The sequence below is a fragment of the Haematobia irritans genome, chromosome 2, assembly GCF_050003625.1.
Source record: "Haematobia irritans isolate KBUSLIRL chromosome 2, ASM5000362v1, whole genome shotgun sequence".
NCBI lineage: Eukaryota > Metazoa > Arthropoda > Insecta > Diptera > Muscidae > Haematobia > Haematobia irritans.
Genome location: NC_134398.1, coordinates 116,893,973 through 116,910,269, shown reverse-complemented (window position 1 = coordinate 116,910,269; position 16,297 = coordinate 116,893,973). Strand labels below are relative to the sequence as shown.

Below are 16,297 nucleotides of genomic sequence, written 5' to 3'. Positions count from 1 at the left end.
TGGTCCATATCGGTCCATAATTATATATAGCTCCCATATAAACCGATCCCCAGATTTGACCTCCGGAGCCTCTTGGAGGGGCAAAATTCATCCGATCCGTTTGAAATTGGGTACCTGATGTTAGTATACGGTCTCTAACAACCATGCAAAAATTGGTCCATATCGGTCCATAAATATATATAGCTCCCATATAAACCGATCCCCAGATTTGACCTCCGGAGCCTCTTGGAGGAGCAAACTTCATCCTACCCGATTGAAATTTGGTACGTGGTGTTAGTATATGGTCTCTAACAACCATGCAAAAACTGGTCCATATCGGTCCATAATTATATATAGCTCCCATATAAACCGATCCCCAGATTTGACCTCCGGAGCCTCTTGGAGGGGCAAAATTCATCCGATCCGTTTGAAATTGGGTACCTGATGTTAGTATACGGTCTCTAACAACCATGCAAAAATTGGTCCATAATTATATATAGCTCCCATATAAACCGATCCCCAGATTTGACCTCCGGAGCCTCTTGGAGGGGCAAAATTCATCCGATCCGTTTGAAATTGGGTACCTGATGTTAGTATACGGTCTCTAACAACCATCCAAAAATTGGCCCATATCGGTCCATAATTATATATAGCCCCCATATAAACCGATCCCCAGATTTGACCTCCGGAGCCTCTTGGAGGGGCAAAATTCATCCGATCCTGTTGAAATTTGGTACCTGATGTTAGTATACGGCCTCTAACAACCATGCAAAAATTGGTCCATATCGGTCCATAATTATATATAGCTCCCATATAAACCGATCCCCAGATTTTACCTCAGGAGCCTCTTGGAGGAGCGAAATTCATCCGATCCAGTTGAAATTTGGTACATGGTGTTAATATATGGTATTTAACAACCATGCAAAAATTGGTCCATATCGGTCCATAATTATATATAGCAAAAGTCATCCGATGCGGTTGAAATTTGGTACATTTTGTCAATATATGGCCTCTAACAGCCATGTAAAAATTGGTCAATATCGGTCTTTAGTTATATATAGCCGATGACTTATTACACAAAAATTGGTCCATATCGCCAAAAATAATCTACCAAAACTTTATTTCCATAGAAAATTTTATTACTATAGAAAGTTGTGTCAAAATTTCATTTCTATAGAAAGTTTTGTCAAACGTTTATTTCTATAGAAATGTTTGTCAAAATTTTATTTCCATAGAAAGTTTTGTCAAAATTTTATTTTTATAGAAAATTTTGTAAAAAATTTATTTCTGTAGAAAATTTTGTCAACATTTTATTTCTATACAAAATTTTGTCAACATTTTACTTCCATAGAAAATTTTGTCAACATTTTATTTCTATAGAAAATTTTGTCAAGTTTATATTTCTATAGAAAATTTTGTCAAAATTTTATTTCTATAGAAAATTTTGTCAAGTTTTCATTTCTATAGAAAATTTTGTCAAACTATATTATATACGTATTTAATCGGCCTTTTTTTGTTTAATATATACCCCGTGTGGGCTAACTTACAATTTAGAAGACAGTGTTAAAAAGTTTTACGATACCTTGCCATCGGCAAGTGTTATCGCAACCCAAGTAATTCGATTGTGGATGACAGCCTTTAGTAGAAGTTCCTACGCAATCCATGGTGGAGGGTACATAAGATTCGACCTGGCCGAACTTACGGCCGTATATACTTGTTATTGTTCATATTTTTCGGAACACAAATTGTTTCGGATAAGTACTAGTTAGTATTTGACAAGCAAGTGTTCTATTCACTGCTTGCGCTCTGAGAGGCAAATAGTGTACTCGTGTTTACTATATTCGACAGCGAATTGCATACATGTAGTGAAAGGTTATTCGATGCAGACCTCTATTTAACATGTCCGCCTAGGCTTGCCAGACGTACTGGTTTAACCAGTACACGTAATGATTTTTGGCAATTGTACTGGGTTTTCAAATGTACTGATAACAGTACAAAAATGTACTGGTTTTTGCTTTTTGTACTGTTTTGTTTTATTTTTTTTAACAGAATATTCCATCCAATGAATTATTCTCCAGCTATCATCCAATTTTAGTTTTTTGCTTACAAATTACTACGTTTGCTGTGGAGTTTGGAAGAATCATGATTATTTGTACGAATTTTGAAAAAACTCGAAAAGCCAAAGTACTCAATGTTTTTTTTTTTCAGAATTTTTCTCAAAATTTTTAAAATTTATTTTAATATTATTGATTAATGATGACCACATTACCAGTTTTTGAGCCGACAATGCAAATATAAACTTCGGATCTAAAAAAGTGTGTTTGTAGAACTTCAAAAAAGTCAACAGAACATTATTGGTATGGGTTGCCTTTGTCATGTTTTAAATAATGCTTTCAAAAATGCATTAAAAATTTTAAAGTTCGATACCGAAAACGTTATCATATAAATATTTAACGAGTTTGCAGCTTCTAGCAAAAAGACGCGAATCTCAAAGAAATGTTTGAATTTTGCGAAATATAATGGTCTGACATACTACGTTATGTCCCAACAAAATGACTAACACTTGCTCCACCAGTGGAGCGGCTCTCGAAAAACTATCCTGCCATTAAAGCGTACTTTTGGTCGCAAAGCAATTTTCCATATGTCTTAGCTCAATTCTTTGAACATGAACTTGCCGAAGCTTATCTTGGCCTAGTGCACAAAGTAGGAAATTCAATATAATTGACTGCGAAAAAGTTGGAAGAAAATAATAACATAACAATTGATTTATTTGAAATTATTAAACAAACTTACGAAAAACTTGAATAACAAAAAAAAACGAACAATTTTATGGGTTTTTAGCTGTAAAATTTGCTCGAATTCTGATACACGCACAGAAAAAACATGTTTGGACATGGTTGCCGCATACATTTAATGTTTATCTAGAGTATGTAATTGTCGTGAAAACCATGTATTTTGTCTTTGTAAAAATAATTTTCGAGCGGAGAAAAATATAAGTTGGCAAAAACATTTAAATGGTTCTCAAATGCCGCAAACATGTTCTATTATTTAAATGATAGAATTTGAGACCATAACATGGTCGGGAAAATCGTGTATCTGACCATTCAATTTTTTTACTTTTTTGCAGAGAAAAAATTATTTTTATAGGTTAGGAATAAACATGTCTAGAAACATTACATGGTCATAAAAACCATGTATTTTTTTCGTGACCATTTAATTTTTTTTCTTTTTTGCAGCGAAAAGAATTTTATAAAGACATTGAGTAAGTACACACGATTTTCATTTTGCGCGTCAGTCGCGTGTTGATTGTTGCTTCGAATGGACGGAGAATACGGAATTAATATGTTTTGTGATAATTTATTTTTTCAGAAGAGGCACGTGGTTTTATGTGAACACAAAAAAGGACAATGTAATTGAAAAATAAGTATATACGGCCGTAAGTTCGGCCAGGCCGAATCTTATGTACCCTCCACCATGGATTGCGTAGGAACTTCTACTAAAGGCTGTCATCCACAATCGAATTACTTGGGTTGCGATAACACTTGCCGATGGCAAGGTATCGTAAAACTTTTTAACACTGTCTTCTAAATTGTAAGTTAGTCCATAAGGGGTATATATTAAAAAAAAGGCCGATTAAGTACGTATATAATTCAGTTTGACAAAATTTTCTATAGAAATAAAATTTTGACAAAATTTTCTATAGCAATAAAATTTTGGCAAAATTTTCTATAGAAATAAAATGTTGACAAAATTTTCTATAGAAATAAAATGTTGACAAAATGTTCTATAGAAATAAAATGTTGACAAAATTGTCTATAGAAATAAAATGTTGACAAAATTTTCTACAGAAATACATTTTTTACAAAATTTTCTATAGAAATAAAATTTTGACAAAATTTTCTATGGTAATAAAATGTTGACAAACGTTGCTATAGAAATAAACTTTTTACAAAACTTTCTATAGAAATGAAATTTTGACAAAACTTTCTATAGTAATAAAATTTGACAATATTTACATGGCTGTTAGAGGCCATATACTAACGAAATGTACCAAATTTCAACCGCATCGGATGACTTTTGCTCCTCCAAGAGGCTCCGGAGGTAAAATCTGGGGATCGGTTTATATGGGAGCTATATATATAATTATGGACCGATATGGACCAATTTTTGCATGGTTGTTAGAGACCATATACTAACACCGCGTACTAAATTTCAATTGGATCGGATGAATTTTGCTCATCCAAGAGGCTCCAGAGTTCAAATCTGGGGATCGGTTTATATGGGAGCTATATATAATTATGGACCGATAAGGACCAATTTTTGCATGCTTGTTAGAGACCGTATACTAACATCAGGTACCCAATTTCAAACGGATCGGATGAATTTTGCCCCTTCCAAGAGGCTCCGGAGGTCAAATCTGGGGATCGGTTTATATGGGAGCTATATATAATTATGGACCGATGGACCAGTTTTTGCATGATTGTTAGAGACCATATACTAACACCTCGTACCAAATTTAAATCGGGTAGGATGAAGTTTGCTCCTCCAAGAGGCTCCGGAGGTCAAATCTGGGGATCGGTTTATATGGGAGCTATACATATTTATGGACCGATATGGACCAATTTTTGCATGGTTGTTAGAGACCGAATACTAACATCAGGTACCCAATTTCAAACGGATCGGATGAATTTTGCCCCTCCAAGAGTCTCCGGAGGTCAAATCTGGGGATCGGTTTATATGGGAGCTATATATAATTATGGACCGATATGGACCAATTTTTGCTTGGTTGTTAGAGACCGTATACTTAGACCACGTACCAAATTTCAACCGGATCGGATGAATTTTGCTGCTCCGGAAGGCTCCGGAGGTCAAATCTGGGGATCGGTTTATATGGGGGCTATACGTAAACGTGGGCCGATATGGCCCATTTTCAATACCATCCGACCTACATCAATAACAACTACTTGTGCCAAGTTTCAAGTCGATAGCTAGTTTCGTTCGGAAGTTAGCGTGATTTCCACAGACGGACGGACATGCTTAGATCGACTCAGAATTTCACCACGACCCAGAATATATATATACTTTATGGGGTCTTAGAGCAATATTTCGATGTGTTACAAACGGAATGACAAAGTTAATATACCCCCATCCTATGGTGGAGGGTATAAAAATTTACCTGCTTTTTGTTCTGCATTTTGCTTATGGTATAATTTATTTTTATTTGCAGTTACATGATGCCTGTATTTTTAAATTTGATGGGCACAAAGTAAATATGGAATGATTACTTATTGTTGAAATTGAACCAAAATAGAGTGTGTAAAAATATGTGATGTTTGCTTGCACGACATTATAAATACAAATAAACAATGAATTAGTTTATAAATAAATAAAAACAAATAAATAAATTAATTTTGTGTTTTCTTTTCTCAAGTGGCGTCCTTTTTTCGACGACGAAAAAAGTTTTTTCATAAAGATCAAAACATTTTGGGTTGTGACCATGTTCCTTTAACCGGAAGAAAAACATTTTTGGCGAATACCATAACATTTTAGATCGTGACCATTGTATTTTGATTCAAACAAAATTCTTTTTATCAATATAATAACATTTTAGATGAGGACAATTTTATTTTTCTTAGAACCATGTTCACTGAGCTAACATGGTTGCAGGTGAAAATGTTACATGGTCGCCGCAAAAATAGCTCCTATCATAGTATTTTGCTTTTCGAATATGATTGTGATAATCATGTTTCTTCTCTGCGTGTAACAAATAAGAAATTTTGTTATTGCAGAAACGCGCAAATGAGTTTGTGTGTATATATAAATGAATATGTAAAAGAAGGGTTTGATTTGAATAATAATAAATTTAAAATACTTTCAATTTTTTAACTTAAATCCCAACATTTCTTTTAATGCTTTCGCAGAAATAACTCACGTGTTTGCAATACCTGGCATTGCAGCTGTTGAGAGAATATTGAGCTTAATGTTAAATTTTTGGAGAAAAGAGCGCAATAAGCTCATAATTGAATATGTGGAAAATGAATTAATAATAAAAAAAACAACTTTGAGTATACGTGCAGCGATTTTTTTAATTTTTTAAAAAATTTAATTTTTTGAACAGTATAGTCATACATGTACAAACCAATGACAAATATTTATAATTATTATTATTAATATTAATTATTTATTATTAATTAAATGTGGGTATTAAGTTCGAGTTTAGCCGTTAAAATAACCATTTTTCTCTGTTACTTTTCTTTAATAATTCACTTAAAACAAACAAACCTTTTAAGTTGTTGCATTGGACCATTCCCCACAAATATTTAATATAATTTGTTTAAAAAAGTTGTAATTTGTTACACTTTTACAGTTTTGTTTTTGGTTTTAGCGGCTAAAGTCGAACTTAACACTCACCTTAATATATAACAATGTGAAGGAAGAGTAAAGCTCTTTTTTTCAAATAGCATATCTCTTTTTATACCCTCCATCATAGGATGGGGGTATATTAACTTTGTCATTCCGTTTGTAACACATCGAAATATTGCTCTAAGACCCCATAAAGTATATATATTCTGGGTCGTGGTGAAATTCTGAGTCGATCTAAGCATGTCCGTCCGTCCGTCCGTCCGTCCGTCTGTTGAAATCACGCTAACTTCCGAACGAAACAAGCTATCGACTTGAAACTTGGCACAAGTAGTTGTTATCGATGTAGGTCGGATGGTATTGAAAATGGGCCATATCGGTCCACTTTTAAGTATAGCCCCCATATAAAGGGACCCTCAGATTTGGCTTGTGGAGCCTCTAACAGAAGCATATTTCATCCGATCCGGCTGAAATTTGGTATATGGTGTTGGTATATGGTCCCTAACAACCATGCAAAAATTGGTCCACATCGGTCCATAATTATATATAGCCCCCATATAAACCGATCCCCAGATTTGGCTTGCGGAGCCTCAAAGAGAAGCAAATTTCATCCGATCCGGCTGAAATTTGGTACATGATGTTGGTATATGGTCTCTAACAACCATGCAAAAATTGGTCCATATCGGTCCTTAATTATATATAGCCCCCATATAAACCGATCCCCAGATTTGGCTTGTGGAGCCTCTAAGAGAAGCATATTTCATCCGATCCGGCTGAAACTTGGTACATGGTGTTGGTATATGGTCTCTAACAACCGTGCAAAAATTGGTCCACATCGGTCCATAATTATATATGGCGCCCATATAAACCGATCCCCAGATTTGGGTTGCGGAGCCTCAAAGAGAAGCAAATTTCATCCGATCCGCCTGAAATTTGGTACATGATACTGGTGTATGGTCTCTAACAACCATGCAAAAATTGGTCCACATCGGTTCATAATAATATATAGCCCCCATATGAACCGATCCCCAGATTTGGCTTGCGAAGTCTCCAAGAGAAGCAAATTTCATCCAATCCGGTTGTAATTTGGAACATGGTGTTAGTTATGATCTTTAACAACCGTGCCAGAATTGGTCCATATCGGTCCATAATTATATATAGCCCCCATATAAAACATTCTCCAGATTTGACCTCCGGAGCCTCTTGGAGGAGCAAAATTCATCCGATCCGGTTCAAATTAGGCACGTGGTGTTAGTATATGGTCGCTAACAACCATACCAAAATTGGTCCAATCACACAAAAATTGGTCCATATCGGTTCATAATCATGGTTGCCACTAGAGCCAAAAATAATCTACCAAAATTTTATTTCTATAGAAAATTTTGTCAAAATTTTATTTCTAGAGAAAATTTTGTTAAAATTTTATTCGGTTCATAATAAAATTTTCATCATTGTCAAAATTTTATTTCTATAGAAAATTTTGTCAAAATTTTATTTCTATAGAAAATTTTGTTCAAATTTTATTCGGTTCATAATCATGGTTGCCACTCGAGCCAAAAATAACCTACCAAGATTTTATTTCTATAGAAAATTTTGTCAAAAGTTTATTTCTATAGAAAATTTTGTTAAAATTTTATTTCTGTAGAAATTTTTGTCAAAATTTTCTTTCTATACACGGATGAAAAAGGCTGTTTTTCATATGTTTGGCTATAAACATTATATGTTTGGAACACAAATTTTTAAACACAATATTTTTGAGTGCAAGCATATAATGTTCATAAACTAGCATAACATGTTTGGGACATATATGTTAATATGTTAGAACATATTATGTTTGGGACATAAAATGTTTGTAAATATAATATGCTTGGACGCAAACATATATTAATTTAGAAATAGCCTATAAACATATATGTGTTTAGTAGCTTGGAGCGCTATTTAACAGGGAGCGATATTGAATTAAGTTGGTGGTTGTTGCTTGTTATTACAAAATTAACATTTTATTTTACCTTGGGCAATTGATCAGCTACTTCTTTGATCCTTACAAACTGTGTGGTGCGCTGTTCGAATCCCCGTCCGGCAAAAGGTAAAATTAAAATAAAAAAAATCATACAATTGAATAATTTCTTCTACAATGTTTGTATTACAGGAAAGGTGCTAAGAACTAAAAAATCTCGTGGAAGTGAGAAAGATGTGGGGGAATATACAATTGGGCAGAAACAAAATTTTGAGCATTCAGGTCGAAAACCTATGTTGTTAGCACCTATATTACCTGTTTATTTTCATAATTCGTTATGATTGTAAATATATAAATAAACAAATAAAATTTTGAGCACAATATTGTTTGGGAGAATTTTTTTAAGCATATAATATTTTTGGGTGCAAAATGCTTCCAAACATATTATATGTTCACATAATAACATATTGTTTTTTGGAAGACAACATTATTGAATTTGGATGCAAAAATACAAAATGTTTGGAACTTAGAGTACCCAAACATATATTGTTTAGACTAATATGCTTTTAAACATATTATATATTGGAAGAGATCAAACATATAAATGTTTGGGCAATACCCAAAAATGTATATGCTTGAAGCAAAATATGTTTGGGAGTATATGTTACAGAAGCGATTTTTTGTGAGCGTGTAGAAAATTTGGCAAAATTTTTATTTCTATAGAAAATTTTGTGAAAATTTTATTTCTATAGAAAATTTTGATAAAATTTTATTTCTGTAGAAAATTTTGTCAAAATTTTATGTCTACTTTGTCAAACTGAATTATATACGTATTGGATCGATCTTTTTTGATTTAATATATACCACGTATGGACTTACATACAATTTAAAAGATGGTGTTAGGAGGTTTTAAGATACCTTGCCATCGGCAAGCGTTACCGCAACTTAAGTAATTCGATTGTGGATGGCAGTGTTTAGATGAAGTTTCTACGCAATCCATGATGGAGGGTACATAAGCTTCGGCCTGGCCGAACTTACGGCCGTATATACTTGTTATTTCATTAATTTAATATTAATTGTTGAATTGTTCATGTTTTTCTGTTTTTATTGCTAAAATGAAAATGTACTGGTTTTTTTGCAAATGTATTGGTTTTTTTCTTTTTTCAAAAAATTTTTTTTCTGATTCAATCACGAAATTAATTGATCCCGTGATTGATTTCTGTTTCAATTAAAAAATTTGTCGAATCAATTAAATTTTTAATTGAATATTTTTTAAAACTCAATTAAAATTTTAATTGGAAAAATTTTCGTGAAATTTTTTTGTGTGTATGTCCGCCTTGCATACCCAGGGTTGTGAATTTAAACCTAGTTTCGACCAAACTCCAAAAAGTTTTTCAGTGGTGGATTATCACACCCCAGTAATGCTGGTGACATTTCTGAGTGTTTCAAAGCTTCTCTAAGTGGTTTCACTGCAATATGGAACGCCGTTCGGACTCGACTATAAAAATGAGGTCCCTTATCATTGAGCTTAACATAGAATCGGGCAGCACTCAGTGATAAGAGAGAAGTTCACCACTGTGGTATCACAATGGACTGAATAGTCTAATTGAGCCTGAAATATCGGGTTGCCACTATACCTAATCTAACCTAACATTTCAAATTTTTGGAGAACTCGTGCATGTGCCAGACGCATACCAAAATGAATGCAAGTACATGTATTTACAACAAAATATGTCTCTCAAGCACTATTTGCTCTTATTTCATTCTCTCACTGTGTTATATTGGTGTCTTTTGTTATCTATCTCCGTCGCTATCTTTCTTTTTTTTTTGGATTGAATTTTTGATTCGAAGTTTTGAATTTTTTCTATTAGAGTGAAATTTCACTCACACTCGCGCACGATAAGTGTGGTAGCCGCTCAAACTCACGCACATTCACGAAATTAAAACCAGTACTCACGCACGCTCACGACAATTCACGTGACTCACGACAAATTCACGAGACTCACGATATTTTCCAACCGGGAATGAGCAAAGGTATACTGAAAAAAATATTGACCTAATATGGAAGATTATGCAACTTAAATTTTATGACTCGAAATTTACGCAATGTTAAGGACAAAATTCTTTAAAATAATGACATTTTAGTTAAAAGAAAGTTTATAATCCTAGCTTCAAAAATTGTTTTCATTAAATTTAGGACACAAATCTTGAAATTTTGCGTCCCTCTGTTGAAGTTGTTGATCTTTGAAGTAAGGCAAATGTTCCTTAAAATAAAGAAAAACATTTTTAATTTAAAGAAATCGTCTTTAACTCAACTGAGCCACCGTGGTGCAATGGTTAGCATGCCCGCCTTGCATACACAAGGTCGCGGGTTCGATTCCTGCTTCGACCGAACACCAAACAGTTTTTCAGCGGTGGATTATCCCACCTCAGTAATGCTGGTGACATTTCTGAGGGTTTCAAAGCTTCTCTAAGTGGTTTCACTGTAATGTGAAACGCTGTTCGAACTCGGCTATAAATATGAGGTCCCTTCTCATTGAGCTTAACATGGAATCGGGCAGCACTCAGTGATAAGAGAGAAGTTCACCAATGTGGTATCACAATGGACTGAATAGTCTAAGTGAACCTGATACATCGGGCTGCCACCTAACCTAACCTAACTCAACTGACATATTGAATTTTTAAATTTAAGATAAAAATGCTTCAAATATAGGCTAAGGCTTATTTTAAGGATTTGCATCTTTGGTTTAAAGTTTTTTTTTTTAGCATTAAGAAAACAGTTGTTACTTTGAAGTTCTTGGCATAATTTGGATTTGGAAACTGGAATTTTTATGTACATTAATACCTTTTGTAAATATATCGCAAACAGAGAATAACAATTTGATGAATGAGATCTGTATCTAATTTTAATTTTATCTATCCTAGATTTAAAGCCAGGGAGGTCCCTAAAAAATGTCTTTATTTTAAAGAAGCCACATCTTTGGCTCGGAATCAATACCAAAATCCTTAAAGGAAGGTCAAAATCGCTGGATCCAAGTAAACTTTTTTTGGAGTGCAACAAAATTCATGAACAAAATATAGTTTGACAACTAAATTAATTTCAGTCAAAGAATTAAGTTTTTTTTCGTGAGCGTGATTTTGCAGAAATTTTATTCACGCACATTCACGAAACAATTTTATTTCTCATTTGTTTCAGTCCCATTCACGCACAGATTTCGTTCACGATTCACGCGTGTCACGACAATTTCGTGTCACGCGCACACCTCTAATCTCTATTGACAACATTTTGTATTGACGTTATCAATATTTTTATTTCCGATCTCAGTTATGTATACAAACAGAGAGAATAAAAACACAAGAGGACGAAAATTTCTCTTCTACAAAAACAACTAATGTCAACCGTATAGATGTCGCACAATGCATGCAGCTTTGGTATTACCGACGTTGCGGTCGAAGCGCTGTTTTGATAAATTGTTTATAAAGGCATCGGCAGTTATAATTTCAAATTGTCTGCCAAAAAATTTAATGGAATGAAAAGATTTATATAAAAGAACATTTGTTATTACAAATAGGTTTTAAATTCTATTTTCCTTACGTTTTGTAAAGCCGGCAGAGAACTGAACTGGGTGACGCCGACGCAAACTGTGATATTTGAGAAAAACGCTGACAAAAACTGCATTATATTAGAGAAATTGTCCTCATGACTGTCACCTACTAACGCAGTTTCGCTTCACAGATTTGTCCTTTTGTCTTTTTATTCTCTCTGATACAAAATTTAAAACAACCCTCATTTTATAGAAGAGTTCTATGAGTTTATGAAAAGGGCTGCTCATCTCATTGCCACTTGTGAGCGGAGCTGTCATGTCGGCCGGCTCTTTTTAAATAATAGCGAGCTTCATGTGTGCTCCGGCACACAAATAAAAAAGGGGTTTTTAAGTTTTTTTCAGCTGATTTTTTAGCAAAATTCGAGCACGGGGATAACTGTGAAATCTATGTTTTGAAATTTTGGGGCCCTATTCACTGCGATAAATGGTGCTAAAAATTTGAGTTCAAACACACATAATTTTTAAACAGAAAATATGAAAAGCAGTATTTTATTTCCATGTAGTCATTTCTCTTCCACATACACTGAAAAAAATATTGTCGTGAGGTCAAAGATTTCATATCTTTAAAACACGAATGCAAATTTTGCTTAGCATAGAAGACGCATTTCTCTAGTATAAAGTTTTTTTCCTTGACCAAAGGTCGATAAACTTTTCAATGAAGTCGTATTGTCCTTATAATTAAGTGATTTGATTTAAAAATGGATATCATAACATGAAAGAAAAAATGTTTGGGCTAAGGTCAACTTGACTTTAATAATTTAGAAAAAATCTTTAATGAAATTGTCTTTAAATTTGTTGTCTTTTTGCATCTTGACTACAAAGCAAAAAATCGTTCAAATATAGGACATGTTTTTCAACACTTTATTTAAAAGACGTTTTTTACTTGAAACACAGCATAATTTCTAGTCTTAGAAGTCTCTAGAAGTCGAGTCTTAATTTGGAAAACAAAATTCGTCGTTAACTTGTTTTTAATGGACTTTGATAGCATATGAAGAAAAAAAGCTGAAAAAGCTGAAAAAATTAAAATTTGCTTCCTAGAAGCAAGTACACAAAACCCGATTTTAAAAGAGAATTGTGTCATAAAAGTATCCTTACTTGTATTCTCCGCTACTTTGGCTCGGAATCAATACCAAATTTTTTAAAGTAGAGACAAAATTTTTGGAACCGGGTATGCTTTTTTTCGGTGTATATTTCGTGTTATACGATGCACTTCGATCAGACAGAGTGATATCAATTTGATAATGTTTGTTCTGCTTGTCTGTTACCAAATGTTTGTACATTCATTTTCGTGATCGGATATTCTTGAATATGATAACAGTTCAGGTTGTTTTGTATTGGTCTATGATAAATCTATACCCAACTTAATATACATATTTTTCTATAACTGCAACATCAGCTTGGACGAACGCTTAAATAAAAACAAAACAATGCATAGCACGTGACTCACTTCTCAAAGAAAAGCGATAATGACCATTAGAAGGCAATTAATGGGACTTTTGTTTTGATATTTTTCCAGATAATCCCACTCCTTTTTCCAATTCAATATTAAAGGCCATTGACGACAGAGTGGGAGTAATGACTATGAAAGAATTCAATGACAAATGCAACATCATTTTATATCTTCCCATTAAAGCGGAGGATAATTCAAGAACATTTTTTACATTAATGTGTTTGCCAACAAAAACCAAAATCAATATTCGGGGATAAAACATTTCTACAACACAAACTCTTGAGATTTTCGAAGCTAATGTAAAACCAACTAGCACTAGTACGCACTCACCCACAGATATACGTCAGCACATACAAGCTGAGGTTTGTAATTTTTGTTTCACTTCCGGTTAAATTTATTCATAATTCTCCTTAATTTCATTCACTTGTAAGTGGTGCACCAATAACCACGATTTAACAGCGAATGGGTATTGCTATTGAAGGTGGACGAAGTTTGCGAAGAATCGAAACAAATGCGATAAATTCGTGACATGAACGATTTCCTTTAATTTTAGTTTAATTTTCACCATCAACATTTTGCAATGAACTCACACCCTCCCCCTCACACACACGCGTTAACGACCTTCTTCGGTCACCATGGAAAGCACGCAGCACCCCACCTTGAATGACCGACGTTTGAGAAAAACAAAAACAAAACAAACACCTGAGTATTTTCTTACTACAGTTCGGGAAATAAGGCGTTTTTGAACGTGTTCAGCGGTGTTCTAAATTACATTTCCGTTCTTTTCGTTTTGCAAATCACTTTAACGATTTAGCAGCGACACTTTAACCGTTTGTTCGTATGCCTCTTGCTGTGGAATGATTGGTGTTGGTTACGATTTAATTTGTTTTCATAACATTCGAAGCCTATTTGTAAGGGCTAACGAATTAATCAAAATCAATTGTGCTTTTAGTTTACGGAGATGAGCGTTTGAGTATGAATGGGCTTTCGTTTTAGAGTCACTGATGTTTGTTTATTGTCGACATTTCTACATTAGCAATTTGTTTTGTTTGTTTTCTTTTGCATTTCGTTGCAATCATTTTGTCATTTGTTTCTCCATTTTTTTGTGTGTGTGCCTGCACTGCAGCTTGTTCTTGCTGTATACTTCTCACTGCTGGGAATGCATGCGAGGAACAAAAGTGTAATTTAACAAATGTCAAATTATAAACAACGGTTTGTCACGCACTCTATACTCTCTCAAACACTCAGAGATTTAGACACAGAACAGTGTTGCCACATTCCCTAAAACAGTTGACTTTCGGCCTTCACTTAAAGTCACAGGCTCGGTATCTTTAGGGTGAAGGAGTTTGTAGCAAATTGGTTTGGATGTAGTCAAGGATGTATAATAGAAGATCACTTGGCATTCAAATATTTCTTTCTTGATGTTTATTTCCTGTAACGGCTTTTTATGGAACCGACATATAGTGGTTCCAAATCGCTGTTTTGGAAATAATTCCACTTTAGTTTGTTCACGGACTACCCTATAGGCGTTGATAATTGGCCAGCTCGGGTGTATTAAGTTTTGCTTTGGCATCGATTTCTAAATCTGAAACGATTTCAACCAAATTCAGTATGGGTAGCTAGAATGTTAATTTGACTACCTGTGCAAAATTTCAAGTAAATATGAATGAATCTTTGGTCTGTGGTAGTGATATGAGTGCATGCCCAGAAAATCCGTTCTACTCAAAAAACAGTGAACCCACCAAGACGCAAAATTTTGGTTAATTTTATAATTCCTTTTATCCACTTTTTGAAAAATAGTTTGAAGAAAAAAAAAACTTGAGTTCGAATTATTGGTAAAATTTATAAATTGTAAGAAGTTCTGAACTATTTTGTGGGAGACACGAACTTAGAGAAAAAGAAAAAAAATCAACGTTTGGAAAACGTGTACGGAAAACGTGTTTCTTTTGTTAGAGTTGTTCGAATTTCTTCGAAAATTTTAAACTTTTATCGCCAAAACAATCGTTTGTCACAAAATTTTTATTTTTCCAATAAAAAAATATTTTGAACCAAAACACAGTCCATTTCATTTATATCATACATAATTAGACACATTTTACAGTTTCATAGCAAAAATTTAATACAATAGTATGTAATGTTAAACATCTTTTCGGAATCTTCCGAACATATCTGAAATATACGTAAAACAAACAAAAAAACTTTTTGGTGTTCGGTCGAACCAGGGATCGAACCCACGACCCTTCGTATGCAAGGCGTACATACTAACCATTGCTCCACGGTGCCCAACTAAATGTATGTTTCTACTCGTGGACGCCGAAAACAATGCTGTTTGACTGTTGATGACAATAAAAGCTACGTAGCCCAGTGGATAGTGTGTTGGCTTACAAATTGTATGCGGCGAAAGGTAAAATTTAAAAAGTTTATAAAATCGAATAATTTCTTCTACATTATTTGTATTACAGACAAAGGTGCTTAGAACTAACAAAAAAAAACTCGTGGAAGTGAGAAAGATGTGAGGAAAAATGCAATTAGTCAAAAAATGTTTTTTTTTTTTTTTTTTTGAGTTAGTCTCTATTCTTTTCCAGGATGTAAGAATAAACGTTTATCCAAACAAGTATATACTTTTCTTCCAAATAAACTTCCTTACAGCGAAAAGCAAATAAGAAACGATCTTTGTTTGTCTAAAATTTCGTTTGGGAGGAATAAATTATTTTTTTTGCGTTTACACATCACTTTTTTTAGTGTGTAAAATTGATGTTTAATTTAATTTATTTTTATTCCAAAAAACTTATTTTGTTATACACTCATAGAAAAAAGTCTGCAAATAACAGCAGTCGATGTCTGCTGTTATATTTTTGTACTTCAGAGCCTAATGAACAACAAATTATAAAATTTTTAGTTTATACATTTTTCCCCAAAGCATATTTAAGAACCAAAAGTAATTTT

General features: G+C 33.6%; 1 protein-coding gene across 5 annotated transcripts in view; it reads right to left on the bottom strand.

Annotated features, from left to right (window-relative positions):
* Positions 1–16,297, bottom strand: part of capu (formin protein cappuccino) — a 398,823-nt gene that overhangs the window by 267,465 nt on the left and 115,061 nt on the right. The window contains exon 1 of one of the 5 annotated variants that reach the window (XM_075295923.1): positions 13,682–14,490. The exons of the other annotated variants lie outside the window; for them this stretch is intronic. The gene's annotated coding sequence lies outside the window, so the exon portion shown is untranslated. Of the gene's footprint in view, positions 1–13,681; positions 14,491–16,297 lie in introns of those variants that run through there. 5 annotated transcript variants of the gene reach the window in all.